We start from the raw sequence: 16,149 nt of genomic DNA on the forward strand, positions 1-16,149 counted from the left end.
GGTTGCATACATCTGAGAAATCATTATTTCATATTGTCAGCGGTTTATGTAACTCGAGATATCCATCCAGGTTCTTTGCAACCTCATGGATCTGCAAATGACAATATAAAATATTTTTTCCTAATCTAATAAAATGATACATCTGCAATAAAAAAACACAGACGGCCAGAATCATAATTCTAAGCTACCTCTCTCTCTGCAAAGATAAAGTTCATAATACATGGAATCATAAATAATATGCAAAAAGGACAAAAAAACATATAATCAAGAGAACTAAAGATAAACATATGCAATTAAGGTCCATCTGTAACAGAAAAATAGGAATCGTAAGTTACGGGAATTCAATTGTTCATCATCATCCATGGAAGAAATGAGTTGCAACAGTCATATCCCAAAAAAGTAATCACACTAATGCAAGCAGTAGTTATATGTGAGAAAATAGCAAAGCAAGTACCAGGATGGTACATGTAGAACAGATCTGTGTAACTTCAAAAATCAACAAAATAGTAATTAAAAATTCTCCATTTAAAATACCTGGAACATACCCAGGTGAGAAATTCACTCTTACTAGCTTCTTAAGCAAGCACAATTAAATAAATTACAGCCACAAAACAGTCAATTACAATGTCCCATCCTGCTAAAGCCACCAAATTTTAGACATTGTTGAACCAGAAAAGGGCCCAAGTTTTGTTGACAATTCAATATAGAAACCAACGAAAGTGTCCCCAGAATTAATAAGCATCCTTTTCATAGGAAAGGAGGTAATATCACCCATCGCCTTGGATATTTGGGTCTGCCATCTTTGCCATCAAAACAACTGTAAGCCAGGTTAATCCAGAAGTTAGAATACAGAAGTTGTAAGAATATGTAAGAGCATTATTTGTTGTTACACCTATCTTAAGCAATTGATTGCAGATTGAAGTATTAAAAAAGAAGAGACTCACCTTCTTCAAATGGTGGTGCTTGGCAAGAGCCGAGTTAGTCATAATAAAAGTTGCTACAGCTAGAAAGGTGTAGCCAGCAACTGTCCGTGTTGCGATATTGAATCCCAACCATTGATAGATCTCAGCTAAAACGAGTTTATGGGCATGAAATTTCTCCCCACCCACATCAAAAATTACATTTGAGGTTTCTTGATTTTCTAAAACTGCACCAAAGTGTAAACCTAACTCTGATTCAGGCACAGCTAGTGAGTTCAACCTACTGTATTAGGTGGCAGACTCCACAACACCTACTTTGTAACTTAATATCAAGCAATCATCCTTGAGGTAATTGGATTTTTCAAGTGCAGCCTATTTGCGGAACCGTCTGTAACCCCACATGCTTCCTCGATGCTTAAGAGTGTAATGCCCTCTCTCCAGTCCCAGGCCCGAATGAGTGTGGAACGTATTGTGCTCGCCCTTCCCGCTTTGATCCACCAACGTTAATTCGAAGACAACACAAACCTTCGTGCCCTCACTGGCCAGCGCGATGAAAGCCAAAACATAAAGCGAATTGTGTTGTGCACTCTTGCCGTCAGGGTAGAAATAAATAGCCCACTGATAACCTCCCATGGCGAAAGTCTCGCTGGTAATGTACCTGCCAATGCCCATGCCCTTGGCCAGAAATTTCATGCCCATAAATATGTAAGAGAATTATTTGTTGTTACACTTATCTTAAGCAATTGATTGCAGATTGAAGTATTAACAAAGAAGAGACTCACCTTCTTCAAATGGCGGTGCTTGGCAAGAGCCCAGTTAGTCATAATAAAAGTTGCTACAGCCAGAAAGGTGTAGCCAGCAACTGTCTGTGTTGCGATATTGAATCCCAACCATTGATAGATCTCAGTGGTGTAGTTAGCACATGTGACTATATTAAACAAGAATCCACTTGGAATTTGATATCCTCCTTTACCTTCAGGGCTCTTGAGATTTCTCAACAAAATATGGCAGTGAAAGTTTGCTAACTGACATACAATCCCCAGCCCAAACCCAATCTTATGCCATTTGCCACCTTTACTAATTTCACCTTGGCTATTTGCATTTGTGACTCAACTGGCTAGGTATTACCGTATTATATGTGAGAACCCTCCACAACCTTTTATTTTCCCAGTAACATATCTTGGGGAAAACCAAACTTTCTAAGGTTGGCACCTTGGGTAAACCCTAGATTTTTTAGGTTGCAAATCCCCGTCAATAACAGGGCTTGAAGCAGTTACAACAATATATTTGTTAAGATTTCTCCATGTCACTTGTGGGAATGAGCTTTGGGTGGGGAAGATAACTCCATAGTTTTAAAATTGGTCAAACCAGTCAAGTTGATTGGCCACTGAGCCAACTTGGCCTTCAACTAGGCTGGGTGGGCCAGTTTGGGCCAGTTTGGTAACAATATGGCCTGAACAATCTGAGTTGAATACTGAGTCATTTAATTCGACTTGATCTGAGTTGAAAACCAAGTCATAGAATTCAAGTTGATTCGAGTTTGAGTTGAAACTTGTAACCTGAGTTGATAAGTGATCAAGTTAAAGTCTGAAGCCGAGTTTTAAAACTATGGATAACAATAATTTTCTCAACCACTTGAGCCAGACCTAGTTGACTTTTAATTTGAGGGACATGAGGGTGGGTTTTGATCAACTTATGTGAGCATGGGTAATGAGACTATGTAATCTTTTTGTGTGCAAACACACATACGATCACTACCTCAAGGTGCCCCCATGGCTCCAAGAAAAGGCTGAAATGGATGGATTTGAACCTAGCCCACTAGAGAAAAGCTTCTTGCTTTTCACTGTTGGATCCAAACTCTTTCAGCTAGTGTCCACAACCTTATTGGTGTTAATAAATTAAGCAATAATTTATCACATCGATTTGGCACTATCTCCACTGCTATAAGCTGTTTGGAGCGGAAGCCATTAACTTTTGTAGTAAGAGTGTCTTTATTCACTAGTTTTTCTTGCAAAATTTCTTCAGAACTAGTGATATAAGTAGCCAACAACTTGCAGGCTAGTTTGGTGCATATAAGTAGAGCGAGGATGAAGTATTATGGACGTAAAAGTACGAGGACATAATAAATCTAGTAGAAGTAAAATTTGAAATACACAAGTTGACTTTATCTCAAAATGTTATGATTATAGAAAACACCATTATAAATCTAGTAGTTTGCAGTCACAATATCCGTAAAAATGATTTAAATATTAAAAACATACAAAATGAAAACTTTAGAATGAGATGAAGAAAATTCAATTAAAGAAAGAGGCAAAGAAAATTCAGATAGATAACGTTGGTAAGTTTACTTTGGTTCCATCAGTTTGAATTGCAAACTTAAAACTTTGTAAGTTTCCGAGTGATTGTTGCCTAAAAGGAGAGGAAGTTGTGAGTTCCTGTGTTGGAGTGCTTGTGTTATGTTTGCTTCATTCTACACTTCTATAGAATTCAAATATTTATAATCATTGTACTATATATAAATCATGGGATCTATGTACGATATGGTAGATATATGAATCTAATATTGTGCAATAAATTAAATTAAATATTATAAAACAGACTACAAAATATGTATTGCGAGAGTTAAAGTTATTTTTTCTTTTAAAATTAATAAATCAAAATGGAAATCATATTAAAAATGTACAAATATTCAAAGAGACCAAATTTGGGCCTATAACTTGACCAAAACAGTGTTACAACACTCAATGATGTATCCTTATAGAACTTGAATCAAGATTATCATCCACTCTAGAGGATTTGTTCAATATATATAAATAGATACTTTACAATAATCACAAAATGTATATGCGATCTCACTTAAATACCCAATGTATTAAATCCATTGTAAAATAAGTGTGGCAAAGCAATGGACATAATCATTTGATTCATTATCCACTCATTTGGCCACAAACAGGCACTCAATTTTCATTCATATTTTATTTCTTATCCTGATATGTAAACATACCTGTCGTTGACATGTTGCTCAACAACATGTCCTTGGATCAAGGGCATTAATCTTAACTTCATTCCTTGTCTTCTATAGAAGGGAATGTACATAAAATTTCTTTATGAGTGAAATGGCCAACGCTCTGGTTATTCATAGAAGCACAATAAAAATGAATTTTAACAAAATTTGGTAGAATGATGTCAATACTGGTGAGAAGCACTAGATTTCAGCCGGGCAATTTTTGGTTTACATCCAAAAGGGAATGGCATACCCAAGAAAGAGAACATCTGGAATATTGCAAGTTGTAACATATATTACAGGTTATGTCTTTTTTGGGGGGAAATTACAACAACGTTGTCAACAAAGTGCTAAATCTCAAGTAGTTTCTTTACATACTAGGAATTTCATTGTTAAAAATCAATGTTTTTCCTTTCAAATGTATAGTTTTTAAAAAGAATATTGCTAGAAAACTTTAAAAGTATACAAATGTGAGTAGTGTGTACCCATCCTTCACATCTCAAGATGCAATCTACTCTAATTTAAAATCAAGTTGTGTGACTCTATTTGCCAAAATTTTCCAGGATTCATGCTTAGGTCCACTGTCACATTTTGGGATGCCTCCCTGGGAAAGGTGCACTATAGAAGGAAATGATCAAAGGTTTTGGAGTCAGCTCGCAAAGAACACATAAAGATGGGGACAATGAAATAAGTTGTACGTCTATACCACCAAATATAGTTATCACTGTTAAGGTTCTGGTAGTTGTGATTGGAGCAACTATGTTAGAATCTCTCGACAAATAAACATTTTTTTCCAAACTAACTTCTGAGGATTTCTAGTGATAGGAATTCACATAAAGGGACTTGGATCATATTCAACAAGATTGTCTTCTTGCTTTTCTCAGCTGTGCTAATATCCAGGAGCCATATGTAGTACCTCTTTTGATAATAAGTTTACTTTCCTGATCCTTTCTTTGTAAACATGCATTAAAAAACATCAGCTACTACATTTTTAATATTCAAGATCTCCTCAAAGATGGGGCTTAGAGTAAAGTTTTCTAATTTCCTTTCCCCCTTCATCCATTCTATGACTAACAGAGAATCACTAATTCTTTGAATTTTTGAACACCCTCATTTACTGCCATCCCTAAAACTAGTTTTAAAGCTAACAATCCATCTTTGTTATTAGAGCTTCTGCCTAGGCTTGTTGTAAATTTATACCATAGGGTGTCAGATAGATATATTATTGTAAGCTTCTGCCTAGACTTGCTATAAATTTATACCATAGGGTGTCAGATATATTTGTTCATTATTTGTTCCCATCAAACATAAAATGCGACGTATTCTTTAAATTAATATTTCTTTATTTTTGTGGTAAATTTTGTAGTGACCTAGGGTGATTTTTGTTCCTTCCTAGGGCTTTAATTCTAGGGGTTTCAATAGAAATTCAATAGATCTTTACACAACAACAGATATCACTTTACAAACACAAAATATTCTAGTCAACGGTAATATGATCTCTCGATGGCACAATACACATAATTGACTTATTCAACAACCAGTAGTTGTTCCACCAATATTTCACAACATTTTTTGTCAAATAGTTTAAATTTTTTTAAATTACTAGTCGAATTGTACTCTTCTACAACCTGCATAACCTGAAATGATCTACGTGAAACTCTGTGGAAAGAGCAACTATAGTTCAGGATCACTTTGTAGATGTATTCTTGCTTCACTGAAACCTCAAGAAAGCTTTCACCAAATCTCAGCAATACATAATTTGCCTCAGGGAATGTGGCAGAGTTCCACATAAACTGATAAAGTGCCTTGAATGTGCCTTCAGGGTATGAACAACCTTGTCTCAAAGATCTATCCAACCATAACTCAGAAAATGACTGAATAACCTCATAATGGGAACAGAAAAACCTCAGAGTAGGTTTACTAACTAGGGTGGAATCTTTCACCGGGTCTACCAAGTGTCCTTAACCAAAGTTCTACCAAGTGGTTCCATGAGAATAGTGAAAATGAGTAGGGAGAGAGGGAAACCTTGCCGAGGTCCTCTAGAGGCCTTGAAGAAATCAGAGGGACCCTCATTGATGAGAAGAACAAAGGAGGCAAAAGAAAAGAAATGTTACTCCCATTTGACCTATTGGGCTGAGAAACTAGTTTAGGTAGAATTTCATGAAGAATGTCCCATCTAATCTTATTGTAGGCTTTAGCTAGATCAATCTTGAGAACATCGCATCCTCCTAGTATTTAGAGAGTGGGTGACTTCTTGGACTATCACAAGGAAATTGAAGATTTGGTGTCCTGGCAAATCTCCTTGTTCATCTGAAATCAATACTCGTCTTAAATCTCAAAGAGATAATCCTGGTTATAATCTTAAATGAAAAATTGCATAAGGATATTGGCCTGAAGCTATTAAAACTCAAAGCTCATTCCTATGGGGTGTTTTTTATTAGAAAATTTGTGTTTAAAGCTTTGAGCATAACCCTTGATTTCTTCGATTCTTCAACCGCTTCTAGGAAGTCTATTTTAATGATCTCCCATGCCATATGGAAGTTCTCAATGGCCTTCTTGGAGACCATGCTTGGGAAAATTTGAGAATTACGTCATTTCTGCTTCAAAACTCTTTCCATGCTCTGAAAGGAGTTTTTTGAAGTAATTTACTGCTTCCATATAGAGATTATTGTGCCTTTCCATTTCATTATGTCTACAGTGCTTGCTGTCTTTTTAGAGATGTGTTTAATTGATTTTCGACCAACACAAGATTATGAAAGAATATAAATTTAGGGTCCACTACTTGAAGCCAATGAACTCTATATTTATGACACAAGAAAATTTCCTCTTTTTTCTAAAGCTCTCCTCCAACTTGGCTATTGGATGAACTTCCTTATTTTTAAAATCTAGAGATAGATCACTATTTCAAGAGATGATTGAAGGGTTTGCATTCCTAAATCCAAGGATTCCTTCTCTTTCAAAAATCTATTGATAATATCACTATTTCAAGAGATGATTGAAGGGTTTGCATTTGTAGCTTCAACAATTTCTTCTCTTTTAAGAGTATTATGAGAGATCTCCTTGTTCCAAACTATTAGTTTGGATTTTTGAGATGTTGGAGTTTCTTTTGCATGATAAACATTTTGGATCCCACCACTTGATAATCTTGCCACAACTTCTAAATTTTAATAAGGAAATCAGAGTGAGAGGGCCACATAAGCTCTAATTTCAAGGGGTCGTTGTGTGGTTTGTCATCATTTTCTATGATTAGAGAGATCACCCAAAGATCTAAGAGGGTTTGAACTGCTAATGATTTGAGAGGGTTCCTCTATGGATGAGAGAATCTAAGTCAAAATCACCCTCTATCCAGTCTTTGTTAAGAAGAAATATGTGTAATCTTTTCATAACAAAACCTTTCCCATTTATCTTTTTATTCCAAGTGAAATATCCATTTCTATGGGTAATGTCAATGTGGAAATCCTTTTGGATAAAATCATACAAAATTGAAGTTGGATTTCCATACAGGCTGCAGCCAACCTTTCTTCTCATGCACCCCTAGAATTATGTTCAACTCCCCACCAACAATCCATTGTAAGTTATTCAAGACTTTCTCTCTCTAGATAACATATTCTAGCAATTAGGCTTGAGGATTGTTAAAACAAGACCATAAACTAATAAACATTAGTGAGGTAGAAATGTTTGTCCCATATTTTGGAGGGAACCTTAAGGTTATCCGAATATGCCTTTATTAACATCCAAAACATCCAATATTTCCAAGGTCATCCATGTAGCTATCCCTCCACTTCTGCCCTCTGGCCCTTATAGAGATTTCTTCAACATTCTTTTATATTCTCCTTTTGGTGTCTTCCATCCTGCTTTCATCAAGCTTGGATTCTTGAATGAATATGATGTCTATTTTTTCTAGGATGATCTTTCTATTAAGTGACCTTTATTTAACCTTTGGACCCATGCCTCTTACATTTCATAATAGCATTTTCATGAGGATGCAGAGGACTGGCCATTGGCTTTTCATTTATTATATATGACATAGTCATAGATGATCATTGAACAATAAAAACTTTGTTTAGTGAAACCAACTTTTGGAACCATCTTCAGTGGTCTCTATAAATGGAAGGGTAGGAAGATGCACAAGGAGAAATAATGTAGCACTATATTTTATGACTTCTCCATAGGTACATCTGCAGAATGCACACCTACAGTTCTATTGTTCACCTATTAGACCAGTGAAAATTATAGGCAAACTTGGAAGGGTTGGACATGATTGTTCCAACCATAATCTTATTGGCCTACAATACATATATTCATAATGCATACCTACAATACTATTGTTCACCTATTCAGCTAGTGCATATTGTAGGCAAACAGTTAAATGTTGGACTTCATTGTCTCAAGTTCACACACTAGTGCTAAAGATGAAACGTATTGTGTGCATCCTTAGATATGTTTGAGATTGCAAGCTAACTGTTTAAATAAATGCATGTATAGAACTTCTATATTAGCAAAATAACCATCAATATTTTTTTCTAGCATTTTGGGCTGAATTCACAATAGTATGCTAAAAAAGTGTCATTTCAATCTCTGGAAATTAGGATATATAAATGTGAGATATATACTTTACATCTTTGGGTTATCTCCTTTTTAAATCTGAGCTTTTTTAGGCTACATGTTAATTGTTTGAACTTTGAAGTTTGAATAAATTCTTGAAGGGACTTCGTAAATACTTGAATGAATGGACTTCGTAAGGCAGTGGTACCTTAAATTATGTTATTTCAAAGATTTGACTTCCATATTTTCACAAAATACAATGTCCTCAATAAATACTTATATGTATAGATACTTATATTTAGGATTATATATGTGTTGGAGCGGTTCCTTTATGTTTTACTATAATTCTGATGCTGACAAGCTTTAGCTGACTTTTTTCATCAATTGTTCATAGAATATGCAAAATATTTCATTGTCAAAATGTGGCAAAAATTACATTTCTTCTGATTTATTTTTTTATTGTTCATGACAAGATAATCATGTTGCATGAATTAGGTATCCTACAGTGTTTTTCAATTTGTGGATATTTTTTTCCTCCCATTTTTTTACAAGGATGTAGATTTCATTTTCATGTTGATGGTTTTTTCATTTATCTTATCTAGCCCCAAATGTTGGTAATGGAGCGGATCTTGAGAAGTAGTTGTGGACATAGACTATCAGAGGTTAATGTTACAATACCACTTCCACCTGGTATCATAAAATTTTTAATGGTAAGTGACATAAAGAAGAGTTATTTAATGACAAGGTTGAAAGGGAAACCTCATGTCTTAGTTCTAAGTCATTTATTTGCGTTTCTTAGTTGTAAGTCATCTGTTTTTGAGCTTTACCAAATCAATTATTTCACTAATCCAATATGCATGGCTTGTATTTCTCACCTGATGTTAGTTACTTGACATGGTTGATATAACATTCAATTCTAGGCCACTTTTATTTTAAGTCAGAGATTTTATTGATTAAAAGGATGTTCATATTTTGATTGGTTTACTTGGAGCTTGATTTAAAAAAGTTTTGTAAATTCCACATGGATGTTATTTTTTCAGGGTGAGCTCTTTGCACCAGTAAGGTCAGATGAGTCCTAGAACATAGGTATACAACAAGCACATCTTTGGCCTTTGTTGTGTATCTGTTATTCTTTATATCATTGATGGATGGTTATTGATGATGTAAAACAAAGGATGGGAAGGTCCTGTCAATTCTCTTGACAAAACAAAATAAAATGGAGTGGTAGAATTTTGTTTTAAAGGGTGAGCCATAAATCAGTACTTGAAAGGTAGAACTTGAGAATGGAAAGCTATCTGATCTAGATCTAGAGACACAACAGACCGTGGAAAAAAATGATGGTATTGATGAGTCTTCCCGGCAAATAAGCTCTAACTGTTAGACCATTGCCAAAATTTTAGTTATTTGCAATGGCAATAATGACTCTAGCTTTATTTGTATGAATAGCGACTTTGGCCATTGTCCTATTCGTTTCCTATGAATGATTTTGATTTTCAAATTCCAACTAGTTTGTTGTTAAATTAATTAAAGCTTTGATGACAAACTTATAGTTTTCAAAGCTCTTTTCTAAATCTATTTTCTTGAGCAAATTTGTCTTTTTACTTTAGGTAGTGTAGATTGCTACTGTGTGACATATGCTATGATATAATTGCCTGGATAAATAGACATAAGTGTTGTACAACATAGTCTTTTTAAATCTAAAGAAACAATATTTCCAAATACAAAGTTTATTAATTAAGAACATATTTTAGGCTTCTTTGCTAAGTTATGATTATATTTCAGTAGGGGATTTTGTGTACACTGATATTGTGTTGTCTCATTGGTTTCTGTCAGGTAACAATGGTTAATAAGGAATGTGTTCTTGAACAACATACACACATCTTATTCTACTGTTGACAGGAAACTACATGGATTTCAGGGATGGCAACAAAAACGCAGATGTCAATGGGATATCCAAAGTCCGTGTTGGATGAATTTAATACTAGTGATGATTTTGATTCCTTGTCAGATAAAGAATGTCACGAGTCAAATTCAAATAAACATAAGCAACTCAAGAATGAAGGTGAAGCTATTGCTTTCTGTCCAAGTCAATTATTTTTGTTTGTTGGTTGCTATCATGTTTTGAGTGCAAACTTGTGAAATTCCAAATTGCATGTTGGTTTATGTAAAGGGGAAATATATATATATATAGATATATATATATATATATATATATAGATATACATATATATATATATATATATAGATATACATATATATATGTATATATATATGTATATATATATATTTTTTTTATTTTTTTTTATCATATGTTGTTCATAGTTTCTGGAGATCCGTGTTACATTTGCACATAAGTTTAGATATCATTCAGATATCTAAACACCAAACAACAACATTGAGATTTTTTTTTCACTCAACCTATAACATATTGCATCTGTCTTCATCAATGTTCTTCTTCCATATGCTATCCACTTATGACATTTACTTCGCAATATTTGGTACATTTACTAGTTATAGGTTATTTATAGATTATAAATGTCTTGAGAGTTTCACTTCTAATTGAGTATTCAATTGAACATATTGATTCTCTTATACATAATTATTTTTCCCTCCACCCACTTTTCATAACTTCCATACCCATTAGATAGAGACCTTCAGCGTCGATGTTTCTTTGCTTGTTTAGTAAAATATTGTCGAGACTTTAATTTATTGAAAGTTGTAGAATTTACAATTTATGAAGTTTCAAGGTCTAATTTTTAAAAGTCTAATTCTTTAAAGGGTGCTAGCTCAATGGAAGAGCACCTGCTTTATAAGCAGGAGGTTGGTGGTTCGATTCCATCGTGCCCTAACATCCATATGGAATGGTGATGATCAATTTCTGGTGACGGAGGCTCTTCTAACCATCACCAATGAGCTTTGGTGACATTTTTCGACCCTCACCAAAATATGAAATGGTGACGGTCAACGAATGCCACCATATATATGCATCAATAGTGATGACCCTCAAAGGTACGTAACCATAAATCATTGTTGTTGATATGAAATGGTGACAGTCGTTGTTCGTCATTATAGTCATTATTTGTGACAGACCTTGAATGTCACCACAACACCTATACTTCTGGCAATGCAGCTTTTGGTGACGGTCAACGAACGTCACCATATATATGCACCAATAGTGACGGCCATGAAAGATCCATCACAATAAATCGTTGTTGTTCATATGAAATGGTGACGGTCGCTATCCATCATTATAATCAATATTCGTGACGGAATTTGAATGTCACCACAACACCCATACTTTTGGCGATGCCACCTTTGGTGACGTTCAGTTTTTGGTGATGGAGACTATGGTCCATCACCATTGCTCATATGAAATGGTGACAGTATCTTTCCGTCATTATAAATCATTATTGGTGATGGACTTTGAATGTCACTACAACACCTATACTTTTGGGGATGCCACCTTTGGTGACGTTCAGTTTTTAGTGACGGAGGCTATGGTCCGTCACCATTGCTCATATGAAATGGTGATGATTGCTATCCATTATTATAAATCATTATTGGTGATGGACTTTGAATGTTACTACAACACCTATACTTTTGGCGACGCCACCTTTGGTGACATTCAGTTTTTGGTGACGAAGGGTTTTTTTACCATCACCAATGAGCTTATGGTGACATTTTTCGCACCTCACCAATGTCCTTTTTTCTTGTAGTTTAACTCCGAACCTGGGTTAGGACCCCCTAAGCCAACAACATGCTATAGGTAGTGACAATACATTACACTTAGCTTAATGAGAGTTTTGATGTTTAGATGCATTTCATGGATATTCTAGTTGCTGTGAAGATATGGATCATTGTACTCTCTTTTTATGAATCATTTGATGAAAATCTATTAGAATAATATTTGAAAGGGTTTTCCCCATAGTGGGTTTTTCCCTGGTCTCTAACCAATCGTGGTGTCTCTATGTGTGCATGATTTTCTTCTATTATTTCTTTATGTTACGCTGCATTGATGATGATGCTATTATTCTTTCTACATAGTTGTATATGTTGATGAATAATGAAGTAAATGTGAATAATGATATGATGCTATGGGGTGAATTTAATGTACTAATGAAGATATGCAATTTTCAAAGCAAAGAACAATGTATCCCTAGGAAAAATTAACATTTTGCAGTAAACATTCTTAGTCCGTTTCAGTTGGAGCCATGTCATGATCATTGGATAACTGTTAAACATTTACAAAGGTATATTCATGGAACTATAAATCACTGCCTAAAGTATGATGTTAAGGAAGTCAAGCTAATTGGTTTCACAGAATCTAATTGGGGTGGAAGTGAGACTGACAAAAGAAGCACTACCAGAGGATGTTTTAGTCTGGGAGCTTCTATGATCTCATGGATGTGTAGTAAGCAAGATCTCGTTGCATTGAGTAGTGCCGAGGTAGAATATGTGGCTGCATGTGAAGTAGGAAAGGAGGTTGTTTGGTTAACGAAGCTTTTGAAAGATTTTTTCAAGAGGTCTCTGGGTCCTACTGTGATTAATTATGATAATCAAATTTGTATCAAGATGTCTTGAGATCTCGTGTTTCATTCGAGAACGAAGAATATCAATAATAAGTTCCACTTTATTAGGAACCTAGTTTAGGATGGGATTGTGAAGCTGGAGTATGTCTCTACAGATGATCCAGTAGTAGACATACTAACAAAGGCTCTTTCGAATAGGAAGTTTGAATATCTGAGAAACCTGTCGGGTTTGGTAGACATTTCTGATTATATTTATGATAAGGAAATGGAAGAGATTTGTTGAGGCTTTGTGAGTGAAGCATTAGTTGGGAGGACATCTGGACGACACTTTGTGTTGATGTCTAGGTCCCAAAGTAGGGAAGGTGGTGTGGGTCGTAAAACTTTGACCATGGATACACACCTAGGTCACTGGGTTGGTGGTTGGAAAGTAAACCTGATGGTACCTAGAGGGGATGAAAGCTTGATTCCACCTTATTCGCACTTGGATATATTAGCCTGTCTAGGAATCTAGTCCGTGGCAATGTGGTGCCTAAATTTTTGAGAGACCAATGGATTGATTGGCCCGGTCAGGAATCTAATTCATGGCATTGTGGTGCCTAAATTTATTCATTATTCGTATAGTTTGAGATCTTCTATTATATTTGTATTTGATGAATACCTCCTTAGTTAAGAGGGAGTGTTGGAAATTGTAATTAGGTTCGGTCTTCATTTGATGTATTTGAGTCTTCATGAAATGTATTTGTCAAAAGAGTCAAGAATTTATTATTATTATTATTGTAACAATGACTTATTAAAGCATGGGTTTCATGCTTGGGTCATCATTATATTAGTCAAAGTCTCCATTGTGGACTCCTAGGATTAATATTGAGTTTAAAGAGTCATTGTACATTCAAAGATACCCTTCTTGGGCTTTTGAATCATGTAAAAAGGTTTATTATTGAGTCGAATATGATTTATGTTTCCTCCACACCAAGTCTGCCTAGAAGAGATCAAGTCATCCTAAGGAAACTTATTCAACTTCACATGGATCATATAAATGCAAGCTATTCGAAGTCATTTGGAGTATCACATCACAAACTAGTTCTATATCTCAAGAGTAGCTGGGGAAGTGCAAAGTTTGTTGCCAGGAAGCCAAAGGAAGTGTGAGTTTGGGGAAGCCTTCAAAGAAGAAGAAAATCAAACTTTTGGTGCCTCTCTCTCTATTTTGTGCCCTAGATTGGGAGATCGAAGTCTTCCAAGTTTCACTTTTGTTGAAAGCTGCATGATGTCGGAAGTTGTTTCCTAGTCCAAGTTGTTGGAAAGGAGTCAAAGATATGGGAGGTTGACTTGGTGTGGAGGGAATGTCTGGTCTTTGTCTAGGGTGAAGAGTCTCAAAGAATACTATTAAAAGGAAGAATTTCCTGATTGGGTTTTCCCCTCGAGGGGGTTTTTTCCCTGACATAGTGCCTACATTCTATGTCTCTTGTTTTGTGATCTTCATACACACGTAATATGATAATTGATTGATGAAAGATAAGATAATAAAGAAGTAAAATAATCCAACACACTCACAAGTAATTATCAAGAAAGGATAATCAAACCCTAATATAACTAATTTCATTTTGCGATAGTACGCCCCCCCAAACTAAGTTAGATCCAGTTTCTCTGGCACAATCATTCTCTTTTATGGTTTCAATCAATGTAAAACTCTTTTTGAAATATGTTTGTATCTCGGATGTCATATTTCAAACTTTCAATATTTTGTTCTAATTAGATTCAAGAATATTCTTCAATTGATCCATCTTCATGAAAATCTCTCGCATCAAACTCGGATTTGGAATTTGTATCTATCATAGAATCTTGGAATTGCGAAGTTGATCATTTCAAAGAATATCTTTGGACAAAGGGATCATGCCCATCATATTCATTTCTTAATAGTCAGCTCCTGGTTCTTCTTGCAAATGTTGTATTGCAAATATTTCCCTTCATCACACATGAAATACTCTTGAGTGATAATGAATGCATGAGTTATCGTGCGAATCAAATTTTTCTCTCCTCACTATGTCCTGACTGGTCTTATGTGTTTGTGGTTCTGGAATCCCTTTTAAATTATTTTCATGATTTCGATGCTTGTACAATTTTTCACTAGTTACATGAAAATGGTTGGTCACATTCAGCTTGTGAGGAAGTTGGTTCGATTATTTAGGGAATTCACAGAGTTGTTCAAATTTATTTATCTTCATTAACTACTAACTGGGAATCTAATGCTTTAATCAGTCCATCTGATCATAATATTAACTGTCATTTGTTTTATCATTTTCCCACCAATATATTTGATGACAGTTGTTTCACATTGATTAATATTTATGGTTTATCTCACCATTCAAATACTTGTCAAGTAGTTGAGGTACTTCAGCCTTCGCTGATGGTTATGTCAGGTCCTCACTATCTTGACAAGCCTTCTGAATATGATTAGATCTATTTTCCCTCACAAGATTCTCATCCCGATCCTGTGATTTTAATTGAAGATTCATTATTTCAAATATTTCAGGACATTCAAAAGAATAGTTTCGAATTTCATGATCCAATTGACGAATGGTTGGAGCAATCTTACTTGGAAAGCTCCGTTGCAAAGAACAATTTTCAACCTTTTCTCATGCTTTCTAAGCAGGATGACACAAAAGAAGGTGCATTCGCAAGAAGTCTTTGAGGTTTTTTTTGATTATGATTTCCGTCGAAAATGTAAGAATGTGAACTGGATAAAACTAGTGGTTGTGACACATCTTTCTGTCCACAGGAAAGACCTTCCTTTTGTTATGAAAGTTTTTCAAGATCTCATATTTTCTTTTGCGCATTAATTTATATCTGTTTTAATCGATCATATATTTGTCATTACAGATCAGGAACAACTACGATGGATTCATTGGAAATTTCATTATACGTGACCCTGACCTCCTAGTTGTCAGGTTAGGGGTAGGATTAGTTGCATTCTAGCTTCCCTGTCTCTTGCACTCATTCCACACTTGTTCTCTTTAGTATTTCTTGAATTTTATTACTTTTGTCTTTCATTATGTTTGGTTTAGCCTCATTTTTTTTCTTTGGTTTCACTTCCTTATTGTGTCGTGTCTTTTCTGTTCTATTCTGTTGATAATAATTTGCATGAAAGGTGTAC

General features: G+C 34.9%; 1 non-coding gene and 1 pseudogene across 1 annotated transcript; one reads left to right on the forward strand and one right to left on the reverse strand.

Moving 5' to 3' along the window:
• Positions 1-767: 767 nt before the first annotated feature.
• Positions 768-1,613, reverse strand: LOC149261592 (BTB/POZ and MATH domain-containing protein 5 pseudogene; annotated as a pseudogene).
• Positions 1,614-11,245: 9,632 nt separating this feature from the next.
• On the forward strand, positions 11,246-11,317 carry TRNAI-UAU (transfer RNA isoleucine (anticodon UAU)). The gene has a single exon. It is a non-coding gene; the product is annotated as a tRNA-Ile (tRNA).
• Positions 11,318-16,149: the final 4,832 nt, after the last annotated feature.

This window comes from Pinus tabuliformis, chromosome 6 (assembly GCF_031772625.1).
Source record: "Pinus tabuliformis cultivar Carrire ecotype Pingquan chromosome 6, CPIR1, whole genome shotgun sequence".
Lineage (NCBI taxonomy): Eukaryota > Viridiplantae > Streptophyta > Pinopsida > Pinales > Pinaceae > Pinus > Pinus tabuliformis.